This window comes from Miscanthus floridulus, chromosome 5 (assembly GCF_019320115.1).
Source record: "Miscanthus floridulus cultivar M001 chromosome 5, ASM1932011v1, whole genome shotgun sequence".
NCBI lineage: Eukaryota > Viridiplantae > Streptophyta > Magnoliopsida > Poales > Poaceae > Miscanthus > Miscanthus floridulus.
Genome location: NC_089584.1, coordinates 112,256,515 through 112,270,689, shown reverse-complemented (window position 1 = coordinate 112,270,689; position 14,175 = coordinate 112,256,515).

Here is a 14,175-nt window from a genome sequence, read left to right as displayed (position 1 = left end):
TTCTCTGAATACCATGTCCTCTGAACATGTTGGGTGGTAAGCCTTTTGTAAGCGGATCCGCGAGCATCCTTTCTGTTCTTATATACTCAATACTTATGACTTGATCCCGGACTTTATCTTTCACAACATAATACTCTATGTCAATGTATTTGGCAGCACCACTTGACTTATGTTGTGAGCATACTGTACTGCCAGATTATCATCGCAATATTACTTTAAGTGGTCTATAGATGTCGTTAACCACCTTTAAACCGGGTATAAACTTCGTTAGTTAGTTCACCTGCCCGTTGCCTCATAACACGCTACAAACTGTCATACATTGTGGACGATGTAGTGACAATTTGCTTTGAGCTTTTCCATGAAATAACTCCCCTTTGCGAGATGATAGAAAATCCACGTCTGGATATGTATTCACTATCGTATAATCAGAATCTGAATATCCCACCATGTGGAGTGAATCAGATCTTCCATATGTCATCATGAGGCCTTTCGTTCCTTGCAAATAATGCAAGACTTTCTTTACTAATTTCAGTGTTATATTCTAGAATTGCTCTGGAATCTGCCAAGTAAAACCCGGTAACAAATGCAAAGTCAGGGCGCGTACATACTTGAGCATGTTGCAAGCTTCCGACAGCTAAAGCATATGGAACCACTTTCACTTTATCGATTGAGCTCATATTGGTTCCTGGGGCATTCAAAATCCCCATATCTGTCGCCTTTGACTATAGGAGCAGGTGAGGGACTACATTTGTGCATACTGAATTTCTTTAAGATCTTTTCCATGTATGCCTTTTGTGACAGTTCTTATACCCTTTTTCTTCTATCTCGATGAATCTCAATTCCTAGAACGAACGAGGCTTCATCAAGATCTTTCATATCAAATTTCTTTGTCTCCAGTAGTAGACTGACATCACTACTAGCAAGTAAGATATCATCTACATACAGGACAAGGAAGATAAACTTCCCATTCTTAAACTTTGTATTGATACAATTGTCCTCTACATTCTCTTTACTTTGTATAGACACAATTGTCCTCTACATTCTCTTTAAAACCCAAAATTCTTTATTGTCTGATCAAACTTCAAGTACTACTGTCTTGAAGCTTGTTTTAATCCATAAATGGATTTCTTTAGGCGGCATCCCATTCGTTCTTTTCCTTCCATGACAAAACCTTTCAGTTGTGCCATGTAAACATTTTTCTCTAAGTCGCTGTTGAGAAATGCCGTCTTTACATCCATGTGATGTAATTCTTAATCGTAATGTGCCACTAGTGCCATTATGATTCTGAAGAAAACTTTACATGGGACTAGAGAAAAAGTCTCATTGTAATCAATCCCTTCTATTTGCACAAAGCCTTTTGCCACAAGTCGGGCTTTATATCTCTTTATATTTCCTTGAGAGTCAAGTTTTGTCTTGTAGACCCATTCACAGCCTACTATTTTGGCTTCTTTAGGAATTATTTTCAAACCCCAAACTTTATTGGCATTCAATGATTTCATTTCATCTTCCATGGCCTCAAGCCACTTTGATGACTGATCACTACTCATGGCTTCTTCAAACGAGGCTTTGATAGTCCTCCATTTGAAATTCTTTAGTGTTGTACACTTCATAATCAGCAGGAATAGCTGATTTTCTAACTCTTTGAGATCTTTTAGGGGCCTCCACATCTGGCACATCTTCTGTTTGAGGCTGTTGTTGCTCCCCCTCATGTGTGGCAATTGGTTCTATTGGATCCTGAAGAACAGGTTCCTCATTTTCATTCATTGTTGCCACAGGTGGGATAACAACTGGTGCTGGCACCACAGTATCTAGCACTGTCGGTGCAGCTACAACAGGTAGTGAGAAAATTGGCTCATGAATCATTGGAGTGGGCGCTTACACCCGCTTCACTTCAAGGTCAATTTCTCGAGCTACCATGCTCTCCCTCATCAATTCGTCCTCTAGGAAGACAGCATGTCTCGTTTCCACAAACTTTGTATATCTCTCTAGACAGTAGAAACGAAAACCTTTTGACTTTTCTGTATAGCCAAATAAATGATAACTTACTGTTTTGGGATATAACTTCCCAATGTTTGGGTTAAACACTTTAGCCTCAGTAGGGCTCCCCCCCCCACACACGCAAGTGGTTAAGTGAGGGTGTTCTTTCTGTCCACAACTCATACGGTGTTTTGAGCACTGACTTTCTTGATACTCTATTGAGAATATGAATGGAGGTTTTAACGCCTCCATCCACAAGCTCAACTATAAGGTGGAGTAAATTATTATACTACCTACCATATCCATCAGGGTACGATTGATTCTTTTAGCTACTTTATTCTGCTGAGGTTCGCCCGGTATAGAATACTGGGCTACTATATCATTCTTTTAGGGTATGCCGACCGTAGTACTCCACCACGGTCAGACCTGACTGTCTTTAATCTTTAATATCTTAAATTTATCCAATACATCTTTTCTTTCTTTGATTGGATAAATATAGTCATAATGGGAGTAATCATCTGTGAATGGATCATAACCATCCACACTCTTTATAGGAAACTGACCACAGATGTCTGTGTGAATAATCTATAAAATTCCTACGCTTCATTTATCATCTTTCTTTACATACTTTTCTTTTATACATTCTCTATATTGTTCTTAATCTGAGAGCTCTAATGGAGGAAGAACATCATTCTTAACTTGTCTTTCTATTCTCCCCCTCGAAATATGGTCTGAACGATAGTGCCATAATTTCGACAACGCATCGTGAGCTCTCTTATGCCACCATTTCTAGAGTTACACTCTGTCACCAGCTGCTTTATCAGCTGAGTAGCATATGTCTTTGAAGTGTTAGTGAACTGACTCTTTATTCTATCGAGGTACTCGGTGACCGTGTCACATTCTAGGATTAAGCCCACAATTACAGGTTCAATCATGTTCTTTATCATAGCCAAATATTTCTTGTTGGCAATGACCCACTTTCTATGCTCAAAAGCCATAGGATATCTTTTGGGATTCAAAATCCCTTTCTTTAGTTGCCCAAGTGGCATCATTCTCTTTTGTCTTCCTCATCGGTGCCACAATCTCAGTGGAACACGGTGAGGTGACTACCCAGTCTACCTTAGACAGGATGAAAACCAGATCATAACTTTTCTTAACATAAAATTAACACCATTTGCATGCCTTGATTCCAACGTTGGTCAAAATTAAAACATGCAACTATTCTTATACACTAATTCTACATCACCGTTGGGCAGAAATAGAATTAATGCATAAATCATTAACTTTCACAATTGTTCTTACACACTAATTCTACATCACCGTTGGGCAGAAGTAGAATTAATGCATAAATCATTAAAATTAACATCTGTTCTTATACACTAATTCTACATCACCATTGGGCAGAAGTAAAATCAATGCATAAATCATTAAAATTACGATATTGTTATTAACAACGTTGGTCAGAAAATAACAACATCATAATCCATGACAAATCTCTTTTTCTCCAATTAAATACCATATTGGTTCAAAATAACTAGAGAATCAACAATTTCTTTAGCAGTGGAAAACTTTTCTTTTTCTCCAATTAAATACCACGTTGGTACAAATTAACTGGAGAATAAATAATTTCTCTAGCTGTGGAAAAACTTCTCCTTTTCTTGAATTTTACCCACAGGGAAAATTGCTTTTTATATTTTCTTTAATCCATTAATCAATTTCCAGGAAATAAACATTTACTGGAAAAACTTTCCTTTTCTCCAGTTAAATATCACGTCTGTTCAAAATCACCGGAGAATATACCTTTTCTTTAACAGCGGAAAAACTTTACATCAATTTCTTGAATTTTACCCACAGGATAAAATTACTTTTTCTATTTTTCTTTTGAGCCATTTTACATTTTCAATTTTCCAAAAAAAGGAAAAAAGAAAATTGGGCTCTTGCTCTTTACTGTTTCGGCCTAAAACAGCCCACGGCCCACAGCCCACACGCCCTTCCCGCGCGCTCCCCTGCGCCCAGGCCGCAACCTGGGCCTGGGCCGGGAATTCGGCCTGGCGCGTGCACCCGTTTGGGCTGAAAGCCGTCCCGATCAATCGGTGCCATTGATTCCAATCGGACGGCCGAGCGGGCGTTTCGGCCGGTCAAAACCCCAGCACCGCTCGGCTCATCGCAACCCTAGCTTCATTCGCCCCTTGCCCTTCTCTCTCTTCGCTCGCCGCTCTCTCTTCTCTCTACCTCAGCGCAGCCGCAGCCACTGAGAGGACACCGAGCGGGAGTGAGCAGCGAGCCACGGCGCCGTCGCCGGCCCCCTCACCGGCGCGCGTGCTCCCCGACGGGTGAGCACGCCACCGTCGAGTGGCCTGGCCACGACGCCCCTTGACCGAGCCCGGCGAGCAACTGCCCCCGCTCGGCACTTCTTCTCCCGCGCCGGCGAAGGGACGGTTCGCCCGGTGATTAGGGTTTGGATTTTTCTCTTCTTTTCTCTGATTTGCTGTTCTTCCTTTTCTTTTCTTTGACATCCGAATGGATCTAGGGTTAGGTTCTCCTTTCTTTTCTTTGACATCCGAATGGATCTAGGGTTAGGTTCTTCTCTTCTTTGAATTTTTCTTTTCTTTTCCTTTTCGGAGTTCATCCGAATGGTTTTCATCTTTTTCTTTCTCCATGCGAGTTAGGGTTAGGTTCGGTTGAACCCATCTTTTTTTCTTTGTTCTTTTTCTTTTCGCTTGAATTTCCCGAACAGATTATCCCCGTTCTAGGGTTAGGGTTTCGGCTCTGTGAGCCTAGGGCCCTATTTCTTCTCTGATCCGAATGGATCTGTTCTTTTCTTTACTTTTGCCGTGCGCCGTCGAACGGTGCGGCTCCTTTCCCCCACGCGTGCTGGCGGTGATGACCGGTAGACCGTGAGCCGGTCTCTCTTTCTTTTTGCTTTTACCCGGTTAGGGTTAGGGTTACACACTTGTAACCTGGCTCTGGTACCAATGTTAGAATCGATGTGTGTACCTCTATGACCGTAGGATCGGGAAAGCTCCTTTACGTTTCTCCTTGCGGCACAGCAACGTAGACGCCGGTGCCGCGGTGTAGTAGGAGTCGTCCAGCGCGGTGGAGAGAAGTCCAGTGGCGCCGGCGGTGACCCTGCAGACGCGACGGTGGTGGTGGCGGGCACATCCCGTCACTGGCAGCACGGTCTTTAGATCGATTTAGGGTTACTGTAGGTGGGTGTGGTGGCTCACGGCAAACCTCGTAGTCCGAGCCCTCACCCCTACCTTCCTTTTATGTGTGCTGTGCGACAGGGACCCTCCAACCGAATTAGGGTTGGGCTCCCCCGATCAAGGAGTAGAGATAGGGCCCAATAGGCCGTTGGGCCTATTGGTGGAGATCAACTAACAGTACTTTGTTTGCAGAGCGTGATGCTCTCAGAAAAGATATTGAGCAATTATGTATGCAACAAGCCGGGCCTGGTTATGTTTCTGTTGCAACTCGAATGCTTAGTCAGAGGTGCTTCCATATCTAATTAATCTTCCATTTTATTCACTGCTTAGTCAGGACAACAGCTTTGGAACAGGATATTGAGAACCTCCAGACAAAGTTAGGCGGTTGCTTAAGAGAGAATCAAAATTTGCAAGAGGAAGTGAGGAACTTGCTGCAGCTTACTGAATTAAGGCGTGCTACTTTTTTGTCCCTACTGTTATTTATAGCAGCTATATTTTTCTGTTTTCTCATTCTTTCATTTACTTAAATTTCAGAGCCAACTTGCTGAGTTACATGGTGCTGCACTATCATACGTCAAAGAAGCGGTTGTCTGAGCGAGCCCGGGTTTGAGTCACGGCACCAGCTTCTTAAGATGAAAATCAGGGGGACATCTCTCCCCCTGGTCAAATCTTTTTTTATTTTATTTAATAAACTGTAGCTTTTAGCAGTAATGAACATTGCTAAGGGATGTGTGCTGATTTTGTTCTTCTCCTCTATCTTTATATAGAGGAAAGAGTAATAGGGCATGAGCATGTGGTTATTAGATGAAATTTGGTTTAGTGAGTAGGCCATCCCAGCAGAGAGCCATTTTCCATCTTAATCTTGGGCAGTACTCCTTACTGGACATTGCTTGCTGAGCACAAACTCAATTTCTTCATCGCTGGTGCGGCAAGAGGCAGAGGCAACAAGTGATACTCTGTATTAGATGTATTCAATGTAAAAAATGCAACTGTAATGAGTCTGGACTACTATAGGATATGCTTATGCTTGAACCTGCCTGTGGTTGCAAGGCCTTAAAAGTGCAGCCAGGGCGATGGATTAGAAGTTAGAACTTAGCGCGTGTTTAGTTCCCACCCCAAATTCTAAAAAAGTGCTACAGTAGCCATTACATCGAATCTTGCGATACATGTATGGAGCATTAAATGTTGAAAGTGCATCTAGCCCTTTTGTGGGTTTTGGATGATTGAATGACAACGTGATTAAAGGACTAACCCGTTTGCTAAGTGTGAACAGGTAATAGGTTATCTCACAAGGTACTTAATGAAAGCCAAAATGATGTATTGTTGTATAAACAATCTAGTTCAAGCACAAGACAACAATGCAAATGGAAATCATGTGAAGGCTTATTTTTTTTGGGATTTCCATGTACTATGTGAAAGCAAGCTCATGATTATTAGTTAATGAGACATAAGGGATTGCATATGGAATGGTCTTATATTTGAAGCTTGCTAAATTTAAATGAAAAAGATAACAATACATATGAATGGATGATTCAACACAAGATGTGACTTGATGGCTTGAGATGGTGAAGATAGCAAGGAAAGGCTTCGAGGTACTAAGCAAGGGTGAAGGGCAAGCGACGGCTTGGCGGCCGAAGAACCTAGCTAGGGTGAAGAAGAAAGTACTTGCATTTAGTTGAGGTACTAATCAAGCTAAGATGGTCATATTTATGTGAAGGATAAAATCTATAATGAAGTATTTGATGGAAGTGACTTGATACATCTGGGATTATTCAAACTTGATGAATGGAATCAAGTCACATGCTCAAGATGGCTATGCTCAAGTGAAAAGATCAACATCAACATGTTAGCACCCTTGATGAAGATTGGAAAGGACGGCATCAATTCAAAAGAACAACTCAAGTGGTACAAATTCATATTTCCATTTATCTTGAGTTTAATAGGTATGCCGTACTATGAAGAGGGATGCATCATGTTGATAGATAATGTTTCATAAGTGCTCAAGTCAACCCATGTGAGTTTTGAGTATTTGAGCGACAAAAGTGCTAACTGATCACTTGCTGGTCTGGCAATACCGGACGTGTCCGGTATTCATACCAGACGTGTCCGGTATTTGTCCAGCAGCTGTAAACCTGTTGTTCTCGGGTTGGTTCGTCGGGAGTTCCGACGCAGGTCGGGAGTTCCGACGGTCGGGAGTCCCGGCATGGGTCGGGAGTTCCGACGTGTCGCACTTCAACTGACTTGGAAGGTTCACTGTCCTGGTCATACCGGACGTGTCCGGTATTCATACCGGACGTGTCCGGTATGGATGACCAGAGGCCAACGGCTAGTTTTCAAAAGCCGTGAGAGTCGGGAGTTCCGACGTAAGTCGGGAGTTCTGACGGTCGGGAGTTCCGACATGTGTCGGGAGTTCCGACACCTCACTAACTTTAACTCAGTTACATGTTTTTCAAAATTACTGAGGGTCGGGAGTTCCGACGGTCGGAAGTCCCGGCATTCTTCGGGAGTTCCGACACCTCACAACTTCACTGTAACTTAGTTACCGTTGGCGCAGTGTGAGTCATACCGGACGTGTCCGGTATGCATACCGGACATGTCCGGTATTGCAACGGCTATAAAACGGCTAGTTTTTCAAGGGGGCTATAAATACCCCCAAGCCTCCACCTTTGGAGGCTGCTGATTCTGCTGCGATAGACACACGTTTTTGAGCCTTGCCAACTCTCCTAAACCCTCTCTTAGTGAGTGTGTGATCCAAATTGCAAAATCAATTTGTGGGTTGAGAAAGAATTTGAAAAAGAGAGCAAGCCACCACTTGAGCACTTGTGCATATTGTCAATCTCATGATTCGTATTTGTTACTCTTGGACTCTTCGGTCCTAGACGGCTAGGCGTCGCCGGAGAGCAACCGAGAGATTGTGGTTGCTTCGGAAAGTTTGTAACGGTCGATTCCGCCGCCTCGGAATCATTTAGTGGAAGGAGGAAAAGGAGTTGGAAAAGACTCCGGCTAGAGTGACCTTCGTGGTACCCTCTAGGGCTGACCTTCGCTGGGTCGCCCGTAGCCCCCTCAACGGAGAGTAGGACTCGAACGAGTCCAAACTTTGGTAAAACAAATATCGTGTCTTAATTTGCATTTCATTTGATATTTGTGTTGCTCTAGCTGTACTGCATGTTCTCTGTGTATATTGTCATCTCCATTAGGTGCCTGCAGTTTGGTTTGAAGATAGAAATCGAAAGGAGCAAGTTCAGGGCTGATCTGCAGAAATCGTGTATACCGGACACGTCCGGTATTCATACCGGACACGTCCGGTATTTCCTGCCTGCACTGAAAATATTTATTCTCTGTTCTAACTTGGTGTTGCAGGGTTGTAGCTTCTATATATATTCTTTATACCTTGTTTACTTTGTGGCTAACTTGTGAGGGGTGGTAGTACTCTTGATTTGGAGTTTCTATTTTGGAAACTCCCCTTTCTAATTGTTTCCGCATTTAAAGGTGTTAATTTTCAGAAACGCCTATTCACCCCCCTCTAGGCGGCATCCTAGGTCCTTTCAATTGGTATCAGAGCGAGGTTCTCACCTAAAGCTTCACCGCCGTGAGAAAAGGATGTCGACGCCTATCGAGTTGGAGCCGGTGCTTCTCCAAAATGATGGTTCAAACTTTCTACCTTAGTCAATTAATGTACTCAATGCTTTTAGAGATATTAGTCCTCTTGTTGAGCATATTGTGGATGCAAGCATACCTCTTCCTATAGTTGATTGGAGCAACTACAAAAATTTGTCTAAAGAGGAAGAGATATGCGTGCAACTCAATGCTCAAGCTATTAATGTCATTTTGAGTACATTAAGTGTAGAGGTTCAAGATGAGGCAATATTCAATGGACAACCACCTCCGGAGAGTGCTCATCTCATTTGGACTAGACTTTTTGATTTATATGGAAAATCCAAATGTGATGATGTACTTGAGATCGAGTCAATGGAAAGTGTGTCCATTGTGTCTTCATTCAGCGAAGAAGCCTCACAAGACCTCAAGAGTACTGAGCCAGAGCAAGAGGTGCAAGCAGCACATGACGTGATGTCTGCCTACACATACCGAACGTGTCCGGTATGCATACCAGACGTGTCCGGTATGGCCGAGGCAGCAGACCAGCAAGCAGCTGTTTGCAGCGATGCTCAAGCCCGATGGCGACCAAGTGATGAGTCAACCTCAGTATCTCATGATACTCATCACTTGTGTCTCATGGCTAAGAAAAGCAAGAAGAAGAATAACAAGAAAGATCAAGAAAAGGAGAAAGCACAAGTAGATGATCAAGATAAGAGTGATGTTGAAGTTGAAGACAACTACAACCTTGATCATCTCAACCATAAAGATAAGTTCATCATCATGAAGATAGTTGAAAAGAATGATGAGCTTGAAGAAGAGATTGAGAAGCAAGAGCAATCGCTTCAAAATCAAGAAAAGTTTCTCATCTCCAAATTGCAAGAGCTAAAGGCAATTAATGAGAGGTATGAGAAATTGTCAATTGAGCATGCTTTAGTTACTAACTCCTCTTCTAGTGTTTCACAACTAGAGAAGGAAAACTTTGAGCTCAAGGCAAGGCTAGATGAACTATCAAGCAAGTATAATGAGCTACAAGCAAATTATGTTCATCTAAAGTGCTCTCATAAGGAAGTAGTAGAATCAAGCATCATGCTTGAGGTGGCTCATGAGGTTGTGATTACATCGGTAAAATTCTCTCAACCTCTCACACATCCGCTCACTAGTACACCATCTCAATTAAATATTTCTTGTACTAATGAATGTGCTACTCAAGCAAGTCAATCTTCGATTGAGCTAAATCTTATAGAAAACATAGAGCTCAAAGAAGAAGTGCAAAGATTAAAGAAAGATGTGATTCGATTGAAGGGTAAGGAGAAAGCACAACCTTCTCAAGATAACCGTGATAACATGGTGAAGAAGCTTGAGAAGGGTTCAAACCTTGCTTCCTCCAAAGCCCAACAAAAGAATCACATCTCAAGCAAGGCCAACACAACCAAGAGCAAGAAACATGGAAAAAGGATGTGCTATGGTTGTGGATTGTATGGACATGAGTGGGCTATGTGTCCACACAAGAGTTGGGCCGACAAAGTTGAAGCCGCCAATCAAAAGGCTTCTACCAAGAAATGCCCAATGTACAAAGAAGCAAGAAAGGAAGCCCAAGTTGCAACTAGAAGATGCTATGGGTGCAATGAGATGGGCCACAAGGTTGATAGATGTCCATACAAGCAAATCAAGCATAGAGCACACAAAGGCCGCATATGCTATGCTTGTAGAAGAAAGGGGTATCTAAGCTATGAATGCCCAAATGGTAAAACTCCTAAGCCAAACATATTTGTTTATAATGATATGCTTAGGAAGACCACAAATGGAGTTAGCACTAGTAAGGTGATGTGTTCACCACAAACTAATGCTAAAGCCATTTGGGTGCCTAAGCACTTATTGACTAACTCAAAAGGACCCAACAAGAGTTGGGTACCAAAGTGTGCTTAGGTTAATGATGTAGGTACTTGGTGATGAGATGAAGCCTTCGGGGTGGTTGAGCAAGCAATTTGACTGTATTCACTCAATCTATCAACCAATTCTTATCTTAATCCCTTATATGGTTGACCCGAAGATAATTCAATGAACATCTCATATATTTCATCCTCACCATTGGTAACAAGTACCTAAACCTTTTAGGATAGCCATCTTGTTCATTTCATGTTCTATAGTTCACAAATAAGTACATTTGTGAAATAATGAAAGTGGCCAATTAATTTCACTTGAGATTCATCATGTTTGCCATATGATGCTTTTATTAGCTCTCTAGTAGAGTAATTTATTTGTTGAGATGCAAGTATACAATAAATAAATATTACAGTTAAAACGAAGAAGCACAAGCAGCAACTTAATTGGTTCTGTCTTTCACCTATCGGACGTGTCCGGTATTACTATCGGACGTGTCCGGTATGGCCAGGGACAGAAAGTCAGTGTTTCTGTTCTGTGTATTCTGGACGTGTCCGGTATACTACCGGACATGTCCGGTATTGCATGGACCAGAACACTAATTGTGTTCCAACTGAGTATTCGATCCATACATTTTTTTTATATATCCCTAACTTACTCAGAAGCTTGTGTTTTATCAAATCTAAGTGGATTGTGAGCATCTCTTAAACTCACTTTTAACTATGGCAATCTTATTTGGTTTATGGTCAAAATGAAAAATTGGCTCTCAATTTCTTATTAGAATAAAAGTGCTTGTTAAAAGTCATTCAAAATACGTGAAGCACTTATTTAGGGGGAGCTAAACTTCCATTTTGCACCATTGTGGACTAACAAATTTATCTAGCATTCTTTGTAGTTCTTTGGATGAAAATGTATCTAGCATGATTATTTGGCAATTGAGGTCAACATAAAGATCATCATGCTGCTTGTCTTCTTAGTGATATTCTTGCGGGCTCAAGGCAAAGGTATGTGTTTACATACATACATTGTAAGTGCATCTAAGGCCCTGTATATGTTAGAATGTGCATTTGTGTGACATAGGAGAGATGTTTTTCAAAAATCCCTAACTAGCATGAGTAGGAAGTGTGAATTTGAGAAACTATTTGAATCTTGGTCTTTGTGACCTAGCCTTGCCATGTGATGATTATAGCTCTCCTTGATTGTTTGATTGGCTAATCACACATGACATGGCTCTCTTAAGTCCAATCTACTTTGTCTCACTTTATCTCTCTCAAGCAAGCAAATTATTGTTTATGCCATTTATTTGGAAAAGAGAAAATAAATTGATGGCATTTGATAAGAAAAGTGATAGTACTCGGTTTGGATCAAGATCATACACCTTTTTGGACTGAGCAACAACAGAGAAAGGGTTTGGAAGAGTGAGAAAACATTTTGGAATTATTTGGGCCAGCCCGTGTATACCGGACGTGTCCGGTATGCTACCGGACGTGTCCGGTATGAGCGGGATTATAAAAACAGAGCTTACCCCTTCGGCCCAAACAGACTTGCCTCCTCCAAACCAACCAGCCGACGCCCTTCTTCTCCCCTAGGGTGACCAAGGATCTCATCAAGGAAAAGAGAGAGAGGGAGATTGCATTGGAGAAGACTTGGATCAAGAATTGAAGGCCCGTGGATTTGGATTTCACATCGCTCTATCTTCTCTCCTCTCAAGGTACCCTAATCACGGACCTCGTCCGATCTACATGGTCAATGCAAGATTTTAAAATTCCTTCGGTCAATATGCTACATTGGTGATATAGAAGCAATGCCCAAAGTTTGGAATTGATCCGTGGTGGCTTGAATCGAGAAACCCCGGTTAGGGTTGTTGGTCGCCCATACCGGACGTGTCCGATATGCTACCGGACGTGTCCGGTATGGCCCAGCAGAGCAGACTCCCTGCTGTTCTCTGACTCAATCCTATCTGAATGGTTTGTTAGGCTTAGTTTCTTTTGTATCTATGTTTTGCAAACCTTGTGACAACGGTGTGTCGAGGTGATTGTAAAACCTTGGATAAAAGAATCTATGTCTAACTACAATTCAAGAATAAGCTATGGGCATGTATCTAAAATTATTTGGAAATATTTGGATACAGGACAGCAGCCATGAGTGGACGACAGGAGCCGAGGTCCAAGCACAGGCATGATCCAGCACTTGAGAAGTACAAGAAGGCGAGACAGGATATGCATCCTGGATTTCAGCCAACCAGCAGGAGGTCCACCAGGGCTGCCTCTAGTGCAGCAGCTCAGTATGCAGAGGGGTCCGGGAGCTCTTCTTCTGACACAGACACTGATGAGTTCAGAGTGGAGTCTAGAGATGAAAGAAAGAGGAAGAGCACTGACAGAGGATCAGATGGTGACAGCTCAGATGAGGAGCAGGAGATTGAGGAGGAGGAGTCCGTTCCTCCAGTTCAGCACCAGCCTGGTCAGGGGATGCATTATGGTCTTCTTGAGACACGTCTGCCCAATGTGCCCTCCTATGTTCCCAGAGTTGACTACAGGGGAAAGGGTATGACCAGGAAGGCTAGAGATGAGCGAAGGGTTGATCCGAGGAGCTTACCTAAGGTTCAGTACGATCACCGCTTCCAGACAGCCTTTCACTTGGACTTCTACTCCAGTGTGATTCTTACCAGGAACCTAGTAATTGCCAGGTCTCAGTGGATTGACTGGCAATATATTAGAGAGTTGTAGAAGGCCTCAGTTGATCATGCTATTGCCATCTGCCAGAGCACAGGAGTTTATGAGATCATGGAGTTCCAGCATGACTGGAACACAGAGGTAGTAGCTCAGTTCTATGCTACTTTGTTCGTTGAGGAGGATGAGAGGCGGATGCACTGGATGCTTGAGGGCCAGTGGTACAGTGTTGACTATGATGTTTTTGCCGCCCAGCTTGGCTTCTCTGAGGATGATCTCCAGAGGGACAGGATCCACACCGAGCAGGTGTTACCTCCTGAGCAGCTCGCATATATGTATCCTCCTGGTGGTCAGAGAGGAGCTGTGGGGAAGGTTCTAGGTCTTCACCCTACCTACAGGTACCTGGACAGGATGTTCAGGAAGACTATTGACTGCAAGGGTAGAGACAAGGGCACCATTGCTGATTACTCCAGGAACCTACTCCACAGGATGGCACCTGATGCTCGGCCCTTCAGCGTGTTTGACTTTATTTGGTCCGAAATCAGGAGTGTTGGAGAGAGGCCCCTCAAGGGCTGTGGTATTGCTCCTTATATCATGCATATGATTGAGCAGGTGACAGGGCACACATTTGAGTATGATAAGATTCACAAGGCCCTAAAGATTATTGCAGATCTGCCTGAGACCGGGTTACCTCCAGCAGGACCAGGAGGAGCAGTAGCAGCACCAGAGGCAGATGCACCTGGGAGTGGTGCACCAGCAGGAGCTTCACCTTCACCACGTGCTCCTTCACGTTCTACTTCACGCCGTGGCAGTCCTCCTTCGCCTATCCGCAGGCTTTTCAGCTC